Genomic DNA, 18,964 nt, shown 5'->3' on the forward strand with positions numbered 1-18,964 from the left:
AATGGAGATTCTGGGAGAAAATGTCACTTGCTTTAAGGATCAGTGTGACACCCTGAGAATTCCTGCTGTGGATTAGTTTCAATACCCAAACATTACTTCGGATACAACTCATGACATCTCTAGCTATTTTCATGTTTTGAATTGAAGATTTCAAAAGACCTGGTGAGTCTGTGCTTACATGAAGTCATCCACCTTGGCTGTGACATAACAATTGTTTCCAGCTCACAAAGAAGCAGGCAGAAGCAGGAGAGGCTGAGTCCACACTGCAGGTGCAGAAAGCAGGGAACTACCTTGAGTTACTCTATTCAAATCCAAGGCTCAAACTTCCCAAATTTCCCAAGAAGGAGTGATAGAGGCCACAACCCCAGAACTCTGCAGGTGAGCACATGGGGCTTCATCTCTTTACAGATAGTTCAACAGAAAAAAGCTCAGCAGTTCAGCCATTTCTAACCTCACAGGAGGGTTCTGATAACCACCATGAAACAAACAAAACCAAAAACAGTTTCATCATGGAAACAGAAAATACATCATCCTTTTAGGAAATTGTTTTTCTAAATATGCCTTCAGTTTAGCCTAGTCAGTGGAAATTTCTCAAGTGTATGTCTGTATGAATGCTGTGTATTTTAAACTTTTTGGAGCTTATCCAGATATTTCAAATACTAACCCTGGTAGAATTTCCCTTTAAGGATGTCCTGCGGAGAATTTGTTACTCATGATTTTAAGTAAAACTTGACAAGGACTGCTTTCTCAGCCCAGCAGGAGGCAGCTATGTGCACGTCACAAGACTTGGAGGAAACACAGGGATCCTCTTATTTTCTCCTACAAAGTTGAAAAAGCTACAGTTGGGAGGAATCCTCAGATAGCAGGGCTGGCCCACTCTGTTCCTTTTGCAGTTGATATACGTATGTGTCGGAGGAAAACTAATCATCACATGTTCTCCTTTCATACTGTTTAAATCACAGGAAGAAGCAGCTTTAAGAAAAAGTGAGTTCTCTCCCCTTAATGTTTCCTTCATGTTTTGTTTATGTGGTATTTTGGCTTCTTTAATTTTTCTTTTTAAGGATGAGAGTTTTTATAAACTTTCCAGTAAGTGCTTAAGAGAAAACTTTTGCTTGGCAAAAGTATATACCTTGAAACTTCTTGGCCATTCGAGCCAATGGTTGTTATGTGTGTGGAGGCAACATAACCAGATAACTCTTTGGAATTGGTTCCTGAGTTTTCTTAATGGTCTTGATATGTGGGGCATAGCTTCATTATTGTAAAAAGGTGGAGAAGGGGAGGGATTCTGGAATTTTATTTGGCTTAATTTATTTGAATGAATAACATTGTCATCGAGGATATTTTATGACTGAATTTATATTTCCAGAGCACATTTTGATGTCACTTACAGATTTTAAGTAAAAGGAGTTAATAAGATTCGTGCTATTTTCAAGAAAAATCTGCCCGCTTTCCAGAAATAGATATACAACAATTCATAATCTTAGGTTTCCTAAGATTGAATTAAAATGTCTGTATGTCTAGGCCATACAGATACCTAATATACTACATCAATCTAAAGTGCTACTTCTTGAAACTGAGATAATGTTATTTAGGGAAAAAGCATGCATACCGTAGGTGTTAATGCTTTTGCACTATTTTAGTCATACACTCTTTGGTGTCTGTCATCCATTTGAAAATCCAATGCAGCTCCTCAGCTGTTGTTTGAACTTTAGAAATGTGAGAACTAAACAGAATTATTAATAAAATGTATAGCTCTTATACATATAATGTAAGAAAATCCTTGAGCCATTTTAGCTATTATTTCACAGCCATGGTACTATTGTATAAATTGTAGCATTAGCATAGGATATGGATTAAAATGTCACACAAATATTGCAAACATATGTATTATACAAAATATTTCTTAACATATGTGTTACGATATATGTGTAAAGCCCTAATCCAAATCGCTTTGTGGGGAAGGTAAACTCTGATGTCTGTTTTCTATACTTGTTCTGTTTATTTCCACATTATCATTATTTGCCAATTCTGGGACTGTTCTACCTAAACAAGAGTAGCAGATTTGTGTTTTAACATAATACCACCTCACTGACAAATTTACCTTTTATTTTTGTTATACTTGCTAACAACATTTTGAGTAAAGCTGGATTAATTTGGGTTTATTAGGCAAGGCTAGAAACTTGTCTACTACATTAAAAATAGGTGTTTATGATATTTTAGAAAAGCTTTAATTTGTTTTTTTGTTTTGTTTTTATGCTTTCAATCTAGGGAACATGACCCTTTAGAAATAAAAACCGAATACTTGTAATCACATGGGAAGTTCTGAATCAATTAAACAAGCTTGCATTTCCATGTTCTTATACTTATCTTTTTCCTCTCTGATTGTCAGCATTTTTCTTGGTTACCTTTTGGTACCCTGCAAACCTTTGGGGGAGGAGAAGGAAGTGGAGGCGGTGGAGGAGAACTGCTTCTCATCAAAACACCTCAAATCAGTGCAAAATAGTCAGCTGAGCATTTATCTATCTCTACATCAGACTGCTTTTGAGATCACAGATCTCCTTAAGAATCTAATAGGATCAATAGGCCCCTTTCTCAGAAAAATTAAAAACCCCAGTGAATACAATGGGGCAGGGGGAGAATGTCGAAGGCAAGCCATTTAAAAAAAATTTTGACATAGAATCTGCCCTGGAACTCCTTTTTAAAAGCCCAAGTGATTTATATGGTTTCTCTGCCCTGTCACCTTGGCCCTGGCTAAACAGCTGTCTTTGGCTGTCCCACAGTCATCTCAGACCTCGTCATTTCCCTCTCCTGTTCCCCACCCTACTAACGCCAGGTATACTCTTGTACAGTAAATGGCACCATCGTCCAACCAGCTGCTAAAGCAAGAAACTGGTGATGAACTACCTCCTCCACCTCTCTCAATTCCCATACTCAAAGAATCTCCAAGTTCTGCCAATGCTACCTCTTAAGGTCACCCACTTCCTTCCTTTGTCACTGCCACTGCCCCATTTCATGGTGCCATCTTCTTTCCCTCGGTTAGCAGTGACCCTTTAACTGGTTTCCCTGCCTCTAAGAATTGTCCTCTTCCACTGTACTCTCCATACTGAAGTAAGAGTGATTAGACTGAAACAGTTGAAAAACAAATTTAATTTTGCCCATCCCTTACTTCAAACCTTTCCCTGACTGTCCACTCATCTTAAGATAATGTCCAGATTTCTTCTCAGGGAATTTCCTCTCAGAGAAGCAGTTGAGTATAGTGGATTAGAGCAAGTCTCAAACTTCAGGGTGCTCAGAACCACTTTGGGGTTTTTGTTAAAACGTTGATTCTGGTTCTATAGGTCCGGGTTGGTTTTTATGTTTCTAACAAGCTCTCAGGTGATGCTAATACTACTGGTCCATGGACCACACAGAGGAGCAAGGATTGGAATATGCTTTCTCATGCCAGGCTGGCTGGAGCTCAAATCACAGTATGCCACTCACTAATTCTGTGAATTTAAAGAAGTCATTCAGCCTCTGTCTCATTTTCTTTGTCTATAAAATGAAGATCATAATGGCACATCTTTTTCCTAGGTTTGATGTGAGAAATAAATGTGTTGGTATATTAAAATTACTTGCAGCAATGCCTGGCACAGAGTGCTATTTAAATGCTAGTTACTATTATTACAAGTCAAGACCCTGAATAATTTAGTCTCTGCATTCTTTTCCAAATCAGCTTTTACTACTGCACTGATACACACGGGTGCACACACCCACATTCACACACACACAAACACACACACACACACTATTGCTCAGCCACACTGAATGATCTTCAACCAAATAAGAACAGGACAAATGCCTCTTTTCTGTCAGGCCTCCTTAGGTACTTTTCTGCAAACCACTCTGCATATAGACCTAACTCACCTCAACTACCGTCCTCTTTCAGGTCTCAGCTTCGGCGCTGCATTCCCTGGGAAGTACTGACCAACCACCCACTTCCCAAGTCTATATTTTGTTCCACTTTTGTGTTTCTTATGCTACCAATGTACCCTATTGGGCACACATTATAATCTCACTTGTTTTCCTGTATCTCCTAAAGACTAAACACTCCATTAGAACAAGGAACTCTGGCAATTACCACTGAATTTCTAGCATCCTACATATTCCTCTGCAGGTGGCAGGTGACCAGTAAAGAATTAATACATTTTATAGACGCATTTCCAAAGACCTATAAAATGAGAATTAGAGATAGGGAAAAGAAAGCCTTCATCTGGTTGGAGAAAAGGGGAATGCTGTTTGTAATAGGGTGATCTTCTCTCTAAACGTTGTTTTAGGTTGGATTGTGGACCCACTGGAAAGAAATATATATCCACATATATAAATATATATTTCCATACTTGTTCTAAACTAACCTAGACATGATAATTTATTCATTTAGCTAATACTAGGATAGTGAAAGAGACTGAAAACAATGCGTGTGGCACTTCAATGGCTATTCTCTAAGTCAGGTTTCTTGTTCTAATCAGAATTTGCCTGTCTGTGTGAAGGTTTAGACATATGGTGAGGATAAGGTGAATCCAAACCCATAAGAACTCCTTACTAGTTCACATAAGATACTGAAGCATCTCAACAACAAGAAGTTTTAAATTCATTAAATAAATAAACGAAGCTAGGCTGTCTTTGCGAGGGGGTAAGCACTAGGGCTTCCAGTTGGCCACCTTGCTGATGTCTCTCTGACCACTGATACTTTTTGAAAGAGCATTAACTGTTCTCCTGATCAAGGTATCAAACTATTTACCATTTTTTTGATGGAGCCATAAAGTCATAGATATATGTAATCATTCATTCATATATTCATTCATTTATTCATCAATTGATCAAGCCACTAGAGATCTACAGAAAAATCAGTCCAGGTGTTCAATTTTCTTTCTATCACAAAACTCTACATTGTGCTAACGGACCAACCATGAGGCTCCTTTGGACAAGGAGTTGTCTGGCATCAATTTTAACCAAATGCCTCTCAGTATAGAATGAACACAATGCTTCCAGTTTTGTGTAAGATTTTTTTCTTTACATAAAGATCAACGGTTGTTTAGTCAATTCATGGGTACAATTTGCATTTGAAAAAAAAAGCATCTGACACTAAACTATCATGCTGTCTAAATTAAGACTTCATTTATAAAAATGATTTCCAATTTTCTAAATATATTCAATCTATTCATTTGTTCCTTCGAACATTTTGATAGTTATACTATTACAGAAGATTCTAATCTTTGATTTATACTCTTCTCAAAAATTGAGCAATTATACTCTTTTGTTCAATATTTACTTTTTCTTATTATCAAAGTGATATGTTACAGTGTACAATTTGAAAAGTACTGAAGAGTAAAATTTTAAACACTCCTTAACCTCTAATAAGAGGCTTAACATTTAAGTATGTTTTTTTCTAAGCTTGTTTTCTACTTTTTAAAAATATTTATGTAATTGACATCACACTGATTATTCTATTTCATACTTTTTTTATTTAAAGCAATATCATAAGCATTATTTTACCTCACCATTAAATACTTTTCCAAACATCATGTTAATGACTTCTAGTATTCTTTTAAAAGTCATTTAGTAAATAATCATATATTCTTTTAAGCAGTATGGAGAAAGTTCTTTTCAAATTCTAATTAAACTTAAGCATATTTTAACAAACATTCAGCAAAGTACAATGAAAAGCACAAAATATACTTTGAAACTTGAGAATCAGGGGTCGGCAAATGTTTTTTGTAAAGAGTCACATAAATATTTTTGACTTTAAAACTACTCAACTCTACTGTTGTAGCTTCAGTGGTTATTTCTTATTGAGGTAATTGGAATATTTATATTTTTGGCTTTTTGATTGAGTCAAGAGATTATAAATAATGCTATTCATTCATGCATTTTGTTTTTGTTAAGTTGTTTTTTAAACTATAATAACTAGCATAATCGGAGAATAGGTCATGCTGCCTACTTTAACATTTGGTTAATAAAAGTTAATATATATATGTATCTCTATTTTCTCTTTCCCTCTCCCATACACATACACATACAGTACAACAGACAGACAAGAATAAAACCACCTTCATTGTGACATGTGTAGATTTGAAAGTTTTACTTAATTATGTATGTCTCCTTTCAGAGTTCTAAAACAATTGAGAAATAGACACAGGTATTATATATGGATCAATTTATTATCCATTTTATTATTTATTATCAATTTTGTTTTCCAGCTAGAGTGGAAAACAAAACTTACATGGGAGACCAAGCCCTTCCCCTCCCAGCCTGAACCGAGCTTATTCCCAGAGGGAGTGGTGTGCCGGGTCCTGCAAAGCTCCTCTACAAGCTGGACTGGGCAGGGCAGTAAGCTCACTGCACACAGGGGAGCAAAGTTAGGCCTGTGCACGGGCAGTTCCCAAGGAGTAAGAGAGAGAACGTGGGCTCCACGTGAAGTGCCCCTTTGCCTAATTACTTATCAGTTAAGTCACTCCTCTAATGGAGTAGAACGAATGAGCAAAGGGACATTTTATCCTCAATACTTTCAAAAAAGATAAATTTCTTTAAAGGCCAAAAAATCATCAACTCAAAAAAGCATTCTTGGTCTGTTTTAAATTTAAGTCATCAATAAAAATTGTTTAAATGACAAGTAAGGGAGATTTTTAGTTAATAGAATATGTTACAGATCTGCCTTTGCAGTGTGGTCTTCAGTGTGGCCAAGAAGAAAACAGTAGGCTAACTATACCATAACAGTATGTGCGGGCTTGCAATCCACACCCTGGCCATGCTACTTCACCACCTACACGCTGTGTGGACTGTTCTCTGCTTAGGAAACTTCTCCCACTTCTTCTTACAGACTACCTTTTATTCAATCTTCAAGGCACAGCTCTAGAGGAAGCTTTACTTGAAGTTTTCTAGAAATTTCCTGAAATTCCCAGAGCACCCTGTGCATACCTCCAAGCATTTCCACACAACCTCTCTTCTCCGTCCTCTCACTCCCTTTCATCCATGAATATTTACTGAGTTCTCAGCTGATTCTGGTTGTAAGTATGATAGACACCAGGAGTCTAGTGTTGAGTATAGTGTATGCCCTGCCTTTTCAGTCGAGCAGGAAAGACAATTAACCAGAGAGAAAGCATACTGTGTGTGGTAAAGTACCAAGAGCTAAGAAAACAAGCAGCCAGGGTCCTCATCTGGTAAAAGAGGGATGGAGTAAAGAGATTATTTGGGTGTCTCTCTCCCATGCCACCACGTCAGCTCATAGATAGAGATCTGGTCTTTCATTTACTGCCAAGCACCACCCATGGCCCAGAGTTGATGCTCAAGAACTTTTTACAAAACCTACAGAACGTGTATTCAGAGAGCTGTTTCATACTGCTGGGTTTCAAAATGAAAGAGACAGACTGAGGCAGATGCCAGATTGTGAAAGATTTTCAATGCTATGCTAAAGATCTTGGATTATGAAGGTCATTGAAAGCAGTGTGATTTTAAGACAAGTCATTTAAAGACACTGTGTTGGCCTCTTTATTTATGAAACACAAGGGGAGTAGCTGTTTAGCTAAAAAACTTTAAGATTCTCTGGCCAAACATCTGACTTCTTCCTCCCTACATTCATTTAACACATATTTGTACCAGGTTCTCTTTTAGGTACCAGGGACATGGCCCTAAACAAGACAGGAAAGGTCTCTGCTCTGTGTGACATGTTGGAATGTCATAAGAATTCACACATTAAGCGATGTTTAGGATAAAACCTAAAATAACAGTAAATCGTAACCAATGTTTATCAACTAATACTGTGAACATTTGGTTTCCAAGGGAATAATAACAGATCCCTCCCCCTTCCTTATATACAGAATTAGCATAAAAACCTGAGATCAACATGTGTTTCCAAAGCTGTAAACACACAACTGCTGAGTGAAGGCTGCAAGTATTTTGGCTACAATCATTTTCCTTTGATGGATGCTAAGCACCAACATTGCCTAAATCTCTGAGACTAAGCACAGATAAAAACTAAATTAAATTAAAGCTGGATTTAAATTCCAAATGATCACTCCCCCAAATCCCCACAACAACAACAAATTTTAAAATGTCAAAAAAGTAGCTGGTAATTATTGATGAGTGTTATCACCAAAGCACAGGATATAGTTCTGCCTTGTACTTTTTAAAATGACATTCTGGTAGGAGGTAGATTATTTTGCTTCAAGCATAAATATTGGAAAAACTAGTTAACACCAACCTCAACCCAAACACCCCCTACACATATATCACACAGCACACATTCTCACTAATACTCACATACACACAAACACACACACCACACATGTACACACATCACTACCTCATTGTTTTAGGTGAGGATCCAGAAAATAAACCCAAATGTGGTTTTGGGCTTTTTCCCCAACCTCCAGAGTAATCCAATAACTATAATAAACAAAAGCAAATAGAGATCGAGTCACCTTGAATGTTACAGGGGATTTGTACATCCTTTTGAAGATAACATTTTCATTTTGTACAGCTAGAGGCAGCCTGGCTTCAGGCATGGAATGAACCTCTCTGTTTATGCATATGAGGCTGTTACCTGGTCAGCAATTAAAACCTCGAGGGACAGATGCAAAGGAGGGTTCTCGTCTTTTTCTATTTTTGAAAAATTGCAGCAGTAACGAAAGCTATTATTTCAACCAAGCTTTTACCCATTTCTACATGGAAAAACGAAACAAAACAAAACAAATGGTTTCTATTAGGACACTGGAAACCTGAATTCTGGTTGAAGCTCTTTTGCTAACTACTTTGTCGCTTTTTTTAAAAAAAAAAGAAAGTCAATTTCCCTCTCTGAACTCAGTTTTTCTCATTTGTTAGATGAGAATAATAAAAACAAACTAGAAAATTTCTAAAATCCCTCCCAGCTCCTAGATTTAGTGGTTCTATAAAAATGGGCTTGGAGAGGAAATATAACAAAATGACTGCGGCACTAAGAGGCTTTATCTGTAAATACCTTATAGCGTATCCATGGGGGATTTCTTTTTTCTGAGTTTCCGGACAATTCTCCTCTCTGGTCTTCCGTCTCCTACCATCCTTCCTCTTTCTCCTTCTTCTCCTCCTCCTTGTTCCAACAATTGAGATTTGACTTTTAAGAAACCATTACAGAAAAGACTAGTTGGTTGTACAACTAATTTATTTCAAAGTAGAAGTTAATTCTTTCTTTCTTCTTGAGAAGACAAGGTCATAAAGAGCAAAGCTAAGAAATAAATTGTGCGAAATGCCCAAAATGGTGATAAATGTAAGTCAACTTTAAAAGAGGCACTAAACTGGCATCTAATTTTGTCTGATCTTAAAGAAAATTTCTTTCACTTCTATTTAACAACTTGGTCATAAATAGGTCACTCATTGCAAACTTGTAATCTAGTCTAAAAAGAAGATTGTTAAAATTCATGTTTATTAGAAATGTGGGTATTTGCTACTATTTGCAAATTTTTATTTGGAAGATATGTTCCATTTTTTCTAATTTTTCTGGAAAGAAAGACTAGCTATATAGATATTGTCTTTGGAACTTAGTTTTCATATCTGGAAAATGAGGACTTGAAACCGATCTCTCCTCTCTCTTCTAGTTCTTTCATTCCATGATTTAAAAAAAAAAAAACCAAGCAATAAAAGTGAAATAAGTTCATTCTTTTTATGTGTATGATTTCATTTAATATTTGAAATAGACAACTCATACATTTGGTACAAAACTTCTATAGGTACAAAAGGCTATACAGTGAAAAGTAAACCTTGCTACCTTCCCTGTCTTTTAATCACACCCTTTCTTGTGGTTTCTTCAAAAATGACTCTATGTATTTTTAAATTAAATGTCAGTTGATAGGAAGCCAAGTTTGGTTCTGATCAGTACCAAATGTTACAGTATCATTGGGATAAGAAATTATTATATTATTAAATTTTTATCGTTTTTCATCCTATACACTTTCTTCATCAGCAGTGTTTATATTTATCTAACTCATAATAGTTTTTAAGGTATTTCAATATGTCTTATCTCATTTGCTCTAAAGCACCATCTATGAATATAATTTCCAATGTTCTACCTTGCTAGGCAGATTATAAATGTCATGGTGGATGTATTTACATATAACCTATATGTTACATAAATGTATTTAGATATTGTCAAAATGCCTAAGAGGATGCAAATAATGGAGTGTTTTATAAAATGTTACTGTGACCTATCCCCCAAAAATCATAGAAATTGTCAACTAGGAGTTAAGAGCTGCGAAGTAGATTTGAAACTTCATGCATGTGACAAGGGGCACATGTGCCCTATGACCAGCCCTTAGTGACACGCTTCTGGGCTTCACAGGAGTGCCTGCAGTCAGGGCCTCCCCAGTTCTGTGAAGGGCCAGGGAGAGCTCCTGTCATCAAAGGTCTAACCCTACCTTTCCCAGCCCTCTGCAGACTCAATAAGAGTCTAAAGACTACAGTGACCACTATTTTTGAAAACAGAACAAAAAGGTCTAAAGAAACAGTGGATCCCTAACCCACACCTACACCATTTGGTAAAACTGCTGGTAGACTTGCAAAGAGATAGGGTACTTGTGTCCTTTGAATTGGCCTACTAGGTCCGGGCGGGGGAAAGAAACAACGTATCCAGGGACTTCTCTGAAGCTAAGAAAAGGATGCTCACCACACTCTTACCTGGCCTGCTTTTAGTCACTATGGAACCATAACAATGTCTCCCAACAGAACACTCCAAGACTCGAAGTGGTACAGCGTGTTTTCTTGGCTTTGAACAATTGTCACTTTCAATTAAGTAGAAATCCTTTAAAAATTACCATCTGTTTTATCTAAGACATTTTCAAACATCACCCAGTACATGTTGGGTGCTGCTTGGCCACAACTGGAGTACAGAAATGAGTAAGACATACTGGTTGTTCTCAGTGGGCTTACATTTCAATTATAAGGGATACAAGCCTCAAAACATTTATAATACAAGGTAGAATATGAGAAAAATCTAAGGGAAACACAAAGGGCTTTCATGAAGCATATCGTAATAATACATCTTATAAATGTGCCCTTACAAACCTTAAGATTGAAAAAGGTCTAAGCCAGAAGTGACACAGAACATGTTGACAGACTCCTCTTTTTTATAAGGCCCAGAAATGAACTCTTCTTTTTATCATTATAGTTTATGAATTTTAAGGAGGTCATAAAACCAGCAGAATCTATTAACCACGTATTAATACCAGGATAAATGAAAGCCAATATATTATATGGTTAGACTTGGCATAATCTCAGGAAAGAACGATGTGATTGATTGTGAAATCTTATTTATTACTCTTAGTTGAATAGCTGAGAGCTCTTCCTAATTTGTTTAACTGGAGTTGCCATTTAGGTAAATCACAGATTTTAAAAAACTGCTTTATAGGCTCTATTAGATAAAGCATATATAACCTAATCTATCATTTTATATTGGCCACCTTCCAAATAAAGTACATTTTTCATTTGATGGGACAGTTTCCAATACTACCCAATGTGTTACTAGAATAGAAACTATTTATTTCTTATACATGAAAACATTTGTCTTAAAAAAAACATAGAAAATAATTTTATTTGATTCTCCTACATTATGGGAATATATATTTTTGGTTTTTCAAGATTAATAGGGTTGAGATGAGTGGATTGGAGTGTGGTGATTTAAGCACTCTGCATAGTTCCTCTAAATTCCTGGATCCAGGGTTACTAATCAAACCTTCTCTCAAGCCACTGTTTAAATTGAATATATTTATCATCCATTTAAGGTGAATTAACTGAGTGAGGATTGATTCTTCTCATTACTCATTATTAAAGGACATTCAAGTTTATTTTTAAAAACCCAGAAAAATAAAATAAACTTCATGGTTTTATAGTAACCAATTCATAATGTCTTTATAAATCATGATATTGAAATTAAGAATGGAAAAAGAAAGATGTGAGAGGCAATGTCCTTCCTCCCTGATAAAGCACATTCCTCCAGGCCATGACAAATTTTTTGTGTGATGTTATGCCCTCCAAACACCTGGCCCTGTAAAAGCTATTCAGCTGATTAGTACGTATTACAGATAAAGCCTGGGTTACAGGTTTAGTCCTTCCTCATAGACTTCCCCAATGGTAGATCATACTACTTGCATATATCATCAGATGCAAAGGCAAAGCAGGTAGAAATAGTGTGAAGTAGATGAACCAGTGGAGCTCCCTCCCCACTGCTGAAAACAGATACCAGTGTTCAGATACTGGTAGTAAGTAGTTAATGAACATGATGAAGGCAGAGATCTCCAAATAGAAAAGAAGAAAAAAAAATCTGACACAACCAAAACCCTTAAGGAATTTTACAGACTACTTGCTGAATTTTCCAAGAAGCATAGAGAGGAAGAGGGGAATACTTGTAGATTTATATTAATACTAAACTTGCAGTGTCCATTCATAGATTCCATCTCTAGGAAATAGGGCTGATTTGTGGATTTACGTACTAGAAATATTTACCCTGTCCCTACCATGTGCTGAGCCTATACTATATACTTTTAGGTAAATTATCTCTTTTAGTTCAGTCTTTGTCTATACTAAAGTTTGGCACTAAATCAGATTCTCAAACAAGCCTTTGAGGAAACCCGAAGGCAACATAGGAACTGAATTTGCTCTTCCAGAACACCTTTTACAGGAATAACAGAACAAGTTTGCAGGGAGTAGAAGGGCAGACTTGACTTATACCTACTGAAATAGTTGTGCTTTCTTTGGATCAAAATTTTAAGGACAAGCCTAACGATGGATTTAAAAGCATAAAGTTGAGATCTGAATAGACTGAGATCTAGAACAATAACTCAATTTCATTTTTAAAGTCAATACTCTTTGTCTTGACAATTTTCTGATATTTCAGAGGGGGAAAAAATCAAAGATGGTATTAAACCTATGTATTTTTAAAGAGTCCTACGTTTTTATTTTTTAAAGAATAAAATGTTTGATAAAATACTGTTATACTTACATATTATGATGAACTGTATTTTACCTATATTTCAGTAATACCTGCCATAGTTATATGATTCTGAATGTAATCTCCAAGAAAATCATATGAAGCACTTCTTTTCTTTTCTTTGTTAATATCCACAGAACAAACTAACCAGATGGAAAGCTCTAGTCAGCTGTTTTGTTTCATGGGAGAGTAGTTTATCAGCTCTCAGGAGAATTTGTGTTTGACCTCTCCACACAAGACATTCAGCTTCCAACAAACTGGGCTTGCAAATATGTCCCTAGAGACTAATATCAAACATTCCACGATTCTATGATGCTTGTTTTAGGTTGTTTTTGATTGATGGTCTGAAGTATGGCTTTAGTTATTTTTAAGATTGTTGAGTTTTTTAAAAGTAGCATTTGAGGGAGGGGGAAATGGCCTCCTTCTTCAAAATGTGAACTACATTTATAATTGCACATTTTTCATCAAACCAGCTACACCTATAGTCGACTTACCCATGACTTTTCCATTCTTACATCTCGTTTGATCCTTAAGTGGGATCATAAGCCGATAATATATTTCTCATTTCAGAGTTAAAGACAGGAAGCACCACAAAATGGCTTCCATAACAGTGGACAAATTATATGCTGGTACAAAAGCAACTAGCATAAGAATCTGCAGCTTCTGATTTAATCCAATACTCTTCTTAGTATGTATGTCTTTTGTTTCAAGCAAAAAATAAATAAGGTTTTTCCATCGATTTACATCTTCACAATTTCTTTTTTTAGTGTTTCGTAGTTCTCCCTGTATAAGTCTCTTACATCTTTCGTTAAATATATTCCTAGATATTTAATTTTCTTTGAGGCTATTGTAAAAGGAATTGCATTTTTGATTTGATCTTCGGCTTGACTGTTGCTGGCATATATGAATGCCACAGATTTGTGTGTATTGATTTTGTATCCTGAGACTTTGCTGAATTCATTTATCAGTTCTAGGAGTCTCTTAGATGAGTCCTTGGGGTTTCCTAGATATAATATCATATCATCAGCAAAGAGCGAGAGTTTGATCTCATCTGTCCCCATTTGGACACCCTTAATTCCCCTCTCTTGCCTAATTACTGTGGCGAGCACTATGTTGAATAGAAGTGGAGATAGAGGGCAGCCTTGTCTAGTTCCGGTTCTAAGTGGGAATGGTTTCAATTTTTCCACAAGGATGTGGAAACAACCCAAGTGCTCGTCAATCCATGAGTGGATTATTAAAATTTGGTATATGTTTACAATGGAATATTACTCAATCATAAGAAACGACAGCGATCTAGCACCTCTTATATTTTCTTGGATTAAACTTAAGCCCATTGTCCAAAGTGAGACACCACAAGAGCAGAAGAACGAGCTCCACTTGTACTCGCCATCAAATTGGTACTAACTGATCAACACTAAGGTGATCACATGGCAGAAATACTCTCTAGGGATTGGGGGGGTAAATCTACAACTAAAGGACATGGGGAGCACTATAGGGGGGCATGGGCATGCCTTTGGCCCACACTTGGGTGAGGCAAAGACATGAAGTGTAACTATAATGTTTGTACCCTCACCATACCCTGGAATAAAAAAAAATAAAAATAAATAAATAAATAAATAAATAAAATGAGGGCATGAACATGAAAAAAATAAATAAATAAATAAGGAAGTACACACAGGTCTGCTCAACCTCACTCTCAGAACCAGAGGAAAAAAAGAAGAGAAACCTAAAAGTAGAACCAATTTACTAGCTATTCTAATTCCTTCATAGTTTTAAATTATGTGAATTTTAAATTTTTTTGCTGTAAAACATCTACTTATCCCATCTGACCTAGTTTACACACACTAATTATGAATTTGGAGGATTTATTTTTCTCACATATTTCATTTAACTCCCCTAAATTTTGTCAAATTCAGTCACTCATTACACCAAAAACATTCCAGCTAACCTCGTAGATGTCAGCAGACAATGACCTTGCAATCCTGGCAGACATGGTAGTCTCCAAAGTCACATGCATAGACTCAGAATTGAAGTGTCTAATCAAACAGTTTAAAAACTGTTTAGTGGAAGTTATTTGGTGCTTCAAGTTTAGAGAAAAAGCCTTTAATAATGTCAACAGATTATCTACCTACTTTTTCTGCTTCTTTGATATTTCCTCAGCTGGTATTCAAAGGGCACGTTAGCTGTCTTGCAGAGAAAGTAAAAGAACTCTCCTTACCATTGAGGGCTCTTAGGGCTTTACCTTCTATTCCTTAACATTTATTCTCAGTCTTTTACATATTTGCTGTACATATGGTAAAAATTAATTCACTATTCAAATGAATATACAACATGAAAATTCTTAACTCTTTATCCCTTATTATATTGATAGAATCCCTTTTGCATATGTGTTTTCATTAGTACTGGTTTTGGACTCCAGGTTCTTAGGAACAGTAAATTTCCATTCATTCATTTATTCCATCATAAAACATTTACTGAGATCCTGCTATGTCTTCTGAGATACACATATGAAGTAAGCAACATCATTACCCTCGAGGAGGTAACAATGCAGTGAGAGAGACATACATAGGATGAAGTCACTGTTATAAAATGTGGCAAAAGAAAGATAGACATAGGTACAAGCTATGAGAGCAACTACTCTGTCCTGGGAGATACGAGAATGCTACAAAGAGAAGGATTTTTACCTGGACCTTGATTGATGAAGAGAATCACCAGATTGGGCAAGGTAGATGAATAACAAGGAGAAATGTATAGATATAAAAGAAAAATCATGTGTGAAGTTCAAAAGCATAAAAGGACAAAGTGTATTTGAAGAACAGGGATCACTGGAAGTGGCTAAAGCATAGAGGGATATGTGTGTGTTGGAGAAAGGGCTGGGAAAGAGCTGGAGATAGACAAGTAGAGATGAGAAGGTAGCAGTAAAGGGTCTCTATGCTAAGTAATTGAGCTTAGACTTTATTTTATAGTCAAAGAAGAGCTGTTAGTTTTTCACCAGAGAAAGAAAATGATCAGATGAGTCTGAGAAAGATGTTTTTGGAGGATGTTGTGGAACTTCCCAGGGAAACTGAGCTTGTCAGTTGAGAAGCTCAACAAAGTTATGTAATAGAAATGTTCTTGGTTCCATTCAATAGAGTAAGAAATCCTTAAAATGTCTTCAGTCCGATGTAAACCACTAGGGTCCATCAGAGATATGAGGAGGGCCTAAACTAAGATTTAAAGAACGCTTCTAAAATGAAATCAATAGGATGTGATAACCCATAAACATATGTATGGGGTACCAGGAGAAAAAATGATTGAAACATTTGCCTTAGAAGACTAGACATACTGTATAAATATGTACTGTAGACGTTTCGATAACCCTTTATAGAGTATAGAGCACAGTACCTTGCTCAGTGAGGCTTCAAAAATGCCCTTGACTGTCCATCAGCCATCTCCTGCCCTTAGAGCAACAATTCAAATTCAGATCCTAAATTAGAAAATGACCAAAGGTAAATCCAGTTAATTATAATTCAAATTAAGATTCTTCATCCAGTCTCTGTCTCTGTCCAAGTTTCATATATCAATCAAACAAGTTTCAAAGACTTCAACATTTTGCATTAACATTTTCCAAGAGCATTTTAATATTCTTTATACCATTTAGATTTAAATTCTTCCAAGTTCTTCCCTAAAGAAAAGCAGAAACAAATCTACTTTAAAAAAATCAATGAAAGACCTGAATGGGCAATTGAAATAGTTGTGCAGCAGTCCCAGATGAGCATAGATGTATTTATACAGGTGAAGCTACTTTGAAAAACTTGATGAAAGTTAAGCCAGAAAGCCCAGCAGACTATAAATTAAAGAACAGTACATTTTTACACATTTGCAAAAGTAATGGTTATGGTATTATTTGCATCTATTTAGTAAAACTTAAAAATCATGTATTAGAGATAAAAGTAACCTTAAATACCAACTACTGTATATCCTCTATTTTAAGACATATAATCAATGTGATTATTTTATATAGCATTACCTATCTCCATGGAAAACAAAAAGCTGTAATCAAATCAATGTAGTAATTTATAATTGGTATTTAGAATACAAATATATGGTAATACAACTTCCAAGTTATAATATTAATACAAAGAAGTAAAATTCCTCAAAAACACATCAATATAGACCCATTATTGAAAACCAGAATGCAAAAATTATATCCTAGTACACTTACACTCTGCCATAAAAAATAAAAACCCTCTTACTTTAAAAACTTGTAATTTATGATGGGAAAGTAATAAGATATATGTAGGTAGTCCTTCATTTGCACGATGCTACATTAACTGAAACATATGTATATTGGAACCATCTCCTTGTTTTGCACAGTTCCATGGTAGCTGAGTACTGAGAAAAAGAAGAGAAAAGAAAAGGGAGAGGGGAGAGATGACATAAATTTATTGTCTGCCTCCCCCCTCTCTTGCATCCGCAATGGTCTCCCTTAGCAGTCCACTCTTCTATTCAGTCCATAAACACACCTAGGTCTTCCTTGTTAGCACAACAACTTCCATGACCAACTTCAGCACTCAAAACCCTTCCCTAGATATTGCTACATCCATCTGGATTCTTGCCTCTGTTGACAAACATAATGAAAGGACAGATTGATGCATACTACTTCTACTTATTCATCATCCACTCATTTTTTAAAAATGTTAAAAATTAAAATATACATACACAGGGGACTTCAAAAAGTTCATGGAAAAATGTATATTGTGAAAAAACTATGCATGATTTCAAAATTTTTTTACACCAAAATAAACTTGTACTAACTTGTTATGTCTGAAGAGAATCTAGTACAAGGCACTAAGAAGGATAAGACATCAGTTTGAAAAGAGCCCCTATCAGAGCAATGTGAATTCTGCTGAGATCGAAGCAAGAACAAACATCAGGTTTATGCTGAAGCTTAGGTGGAAGGAAAGTGAAATCGTTGATGCTTTATGAAAAGTTTATGGGGACAATGCTCCAACGAAATCAGCATTTACAAATGGATAACTCATTTTAAGAAAAGACTAGACAATATTGAAGATGAAGCCTGCAGTGACAGACCATCCACATTGATTTTTAAGGAAAAAATTAATCTTATTTGTGCCCTAATTGAAAAGAGCCAATAATTAACAGCAGGAACCATAGCCAACATCATAGACCTGTGGTCCCCAAACCCCAGGCTGCAGTCCAGTGCCAGTCTGTTGCCTGGCAGGAAGCAGACCACACAGCAGGAGGTGAACAGTGGGCAAGCAAGCAGAGCAAAGTTTCATCTGTATTTACAGCTGCTCCCCATCGCTCTCATCACTGCATAAGCTCCACCTCCTGTCAGATCAGTGGCGGCATTAGATTCTCATAGGAGCACCAACCCTCCTGTAAACTGTGCATCAAGGCATCTAGGTTGCACATTTCCTTATGAGAATCTAATGCCTGATGAACTGAGGTGGAGCTGAGGTGGTGATGTTCAGACTGAGGAGTGGCTGAAAATACAGATTATCGTTAGCAGAGAGGTTTGACTACACGATAAATGTAATGTGCTCGAATCATTCCAAAATCATCCCCCCCACCCCTGGGTCCATGGAAAAATTATCTTCCATGAAACCAGTCCCTGGTGTCAAGAAGGTTGGGGGTGGCTGTAATAGGCATCTCAATTGGTTCAGTTTTCACAATTGTGACCAAAGAATTAAAGAAAACTTCCAACTGATGAAGTTGCACCCAGATCAGCTACAGACAAGATCAGAGCTTTCAATGGAAATTTTAAACAAGTGAGATCATCAAGATCCTGAAGCATTTCTTTGAAGAATTATAACAGGAAATGAGGCCGGGCGCAGTGGCTCACGCCTGTAATCCTAGCACTCTGGGAGGCCAAGGCGGGCGGATCGTTCTGAGCTCGGGAGTTCGAGACCAGTCTGAACAAGAGCGAGACCCCGTCTCTACCAAAAAATGGAAAGAAATTAATTGGACAGC

General features: G+C 36.3%; 1 protein-coding gene across 1 annotated transcript in view; it reads left to right on the forward strand.

The window, feature by feature from the left end:
* The first annotated feature begins 768 nt into the window (after positions 1–768).
* FHL5 (four and a half LIM domains 5) overlaps positions 769–18,964 on the forward strand; it is a 41,157-nt gene continuing 22,961 nt past the window's right edge. Inside the window, exons 1-2 of the mRNA XM_012661861.1 lie at positions 769–862; positions 963–984. The gene's annotated coding sequence lies outside the window, so the exon portion shown is untranslated. The remainder of the gene's footprint in view (positions 863–962; positions 985–18,964) is intronic.

The sequence above is a fragment of the Propithecus coquereli genome, unplaced genomic scaffold (assembly GCF_000956105.1).
Source record: "Propithecus coquereli isolate 6110/MARCELLA unplaced genomic scaffold, Pcoq_1.0 Scaffold74, whole genome shotgun sequence".
NCBI lineage: Eukaryota > Metazoa > Chordata > Mammalia > Primates > Indriidae > Propithecus > Propithecus coquereli.